Raw genomic sequence first — 3,026 nt, 5'->3', positions numbered from 1 at the left:
ACTTGGTTGTGAGTAGCTGAATGTGTTGGTTCGTATATTCCTGTAAGATACTTATCACATGCTGAATCTCATAACATGTACACTGAAGTCAGTGCGTATTTGCATGTGTACTCTTCATCTGGTATAATGGGTAATGGAGTTCGTTAGTAGATTTTTCCCCCAATAATATACTGATACAGAAAGTCTATAACTGCACAACTATATACTTACCAGTTACTGAACGCAGTCAACGACTATTTCTGATTTGATTTATCATTTTTCATTTTGATTCGAGCGGTCACAGAGCGGCAGAATGTTAATAATAAAAATCTTATCTTTACAAATGGCACTAGTATTACCACTACGCTAATGTGTATATTTAGTCAATAATAAACGGATATCTAATTAATCCTAAATTATTAGTGCAAACAGAATACAATACAATATTAGTCACTAGGATACAGGACGTGTGTTATGGACTTAATCCAAAGGTATATAAAATTAATGCATGAGGGCTTATCTTAAAGACTACAACTATGTAAACTTTACTGGTTATTCCACAACAACCGATGACGTACGCCTACTTCAGCGGTGGTAGTGGCGAGTAGCGAACTGTGTGTTGATGGTTGATGTGCAGTGAAATCAAATGAAGTAAAAATAGGTGGAACAGCTGAGAGCTGAGCGAGCTAATCAGCGAGAGGCAGCTCGACCTGCGGTGCCAGATTCCGCGGGAAGTAAGGTAAGGGCGCCACCAGTGGAAATGGTGCAAAGAAGTCGTTATGTTCCTATGTTCAAAGGAAAGGACGATGAGCAATCCAGGGAGATGCCGCGAAGGTAAACTTTGCAGTCAGTTACATCCACCCCGAAAAGGGGAACGCAAAGAAGATTGCCCAAATAATGACCTCTGAATATATCTCATGGGAGGAATTCAAGAGGGGCATTCTAGCACAATTCTTCTAGAGGAAGAAGGTTTGGGATGAATGCCTAAGGGACGCCGAGAGATATAAGGACGAGTGTTTGGAAGAGTGGATGAATAGCGAGCACAACTTCCCATTTTTTCAAGAGGCTTTCTTTCTCCTGATCTTTGCACTTCAGCAGGAAAAGGGCTTTGACATGCCAGTTATTCATATAGGAAAGAAACCCATTAAGTTTACTGCAGGTACCAAGATTGGAGAATATACAATTATAGAGGAAGAACAAATTACATAGGAAATGGAAGAGACCATTTAAGATTATTAACGTGGTTGACGTAAGACGTGCATATAAACTAGAGAATGTATTTGATGGAAATATAGTGGATAGAGCCGCTGAAAAATTGAAAGTTTTTATTGAAAGTGAGAGAGAGAAATCAGAGAAGAGTGCCATACAACAGTCTGAAAGTGTTTTAGATTATCGTGAAATATCCGAGCTTGAGGCTGGCACATGGCACTTGAACACCATGCCAGATGTGTCTCTCTTATTATTATTAAGAATTTGAAACCCATTCAAAGAGAATGTTTTTTTTTTCTGGTTTATTTGGTTTTGCTGAAGTTTGGATTTATTCGTCCCTGGTGCTGTGAACAAGAATGAAAGAAAATAACATCATTGGGAGCCCAGGAAATCGAGGAAGGAAAAGGAAAGAAGATATCTGAGAAGAACGACTAGCGCAAAGAGTGACAGGTTGGAGTACTTGGACATTTTGGTAAATTAATGTTTATTTTATTGTAGAAGTGTAATGATTTATGACTCAATATGTTAACTAAAACTTGTAAGCTCATTAAGTGATTTGATGTTACCCCTTCTCTCAGTTACCTCTAAGGCTGAAGTTAGATCATAAGTATCTGTATGACTATTCTTCTTTTAGAGTGTGGGTTCTAAAGATAACTTTTGGAGAAACCACACATTGGTAATAACAGATAGTGCCCCTTTGGATAAAGTCTTGAGTGGTTTCCTGAGCAAAGAGAAGTAATAGGGTCTGTGCTAAGGAGCATAGAAAATGGGTGGGCGCTACATTTGCACTTCAGCAGGAGTGACCTGAAGCCTGTAGAGGATGTTCCTCCCACTACACTCGCTGCCATTTTCCTTTCCTCCGATTTTTTATCTTAGTCTACACTTTGTTCCTCTGCAGGACCACTAACATTTCTATATTTCATTTCTGCATCTTGGTGTGATTTCCCTTTTGTAATTTCACTCTATTTCAATATTACATCAATATGTTATGAGAAACAAAAGAAATTACTCTTTACATTTACATTTACATTTTTAATAAGTACGCCTCTTTGTTTTTTTCTTCAGCCTCTCTGGGGACCCACCAATATTCTCCTCACCGAGGACATCATATCTCCCCCCAGTTTCCATTTGTTGTTTCGTCGCTATGACTCAGGAGAGTGTGAACAACAGAATACTGTTGATAGGGTAAGCCTGCCTTAACCATAGATATCTGTTCACTGGACTATATAGATCCAATGGAGAGGTGTTTATGTGTCTCATTTGTTGATATACCTATGTTTTGTATGTGAAATGTGAGGCCACATAGGGACTTAAGATAGGAGTAGGGATAACCTACGTTACCTCATGCTTTTGAGATGCAAGCTGACGGTTTCCTCATGGGTTGCGATAAGGATAATGCCATAGTCGTGTTCCTCCGTGTTGATATATGTGTTGAATTATGCCTTGTCCCTAGTGTTGACGTACATATGGAAGGAAAGGCGTCTCACGAAGGGGGGGGGGGGCATTACTGGTTTATAGAGCAGTTTGAGAGTGAATACTGGCTTGACAACACGTACATAAGGACTGATCCAAGGACTTCCGTTAAAGGACTTGATTGTTCCCGCCATGCATATTTATCATACACATTCATGTATAATGTAGATATGTGCCCATGTATACTGTTGTTTAATTTAAGCAATATGATGTAATGATATTCTTAGCAAACAGTCAAATGTATTATTTCTGTAGCTATACTATTATAAGGGCTGGTAGAAACTTGTAAGTGAACCTGAGTCGAATTGTGACAGTGGTTATGATTACATTACATTGATTTATGATTGATATTGTACTGATTACAG

The sequence above is a fragment of the Penaeus chinensis genome, chromosome 33 (genome assembly GCF_019202785.1).
Source record: "Penaeus chinensis breed Huanghai No. 1 chromosome 33, ASM1920278v2, whole genome shotgun sequence".
Taxonomy (NCBI): Eukaryota; Metazoa; Arthropoda; class Malacostraca; order Decapoda; family Penaeidae; genus Penaeus; species Penaeus chinensis.
This window is presented reverse-complemented; position numbering follows the sequence as displayed.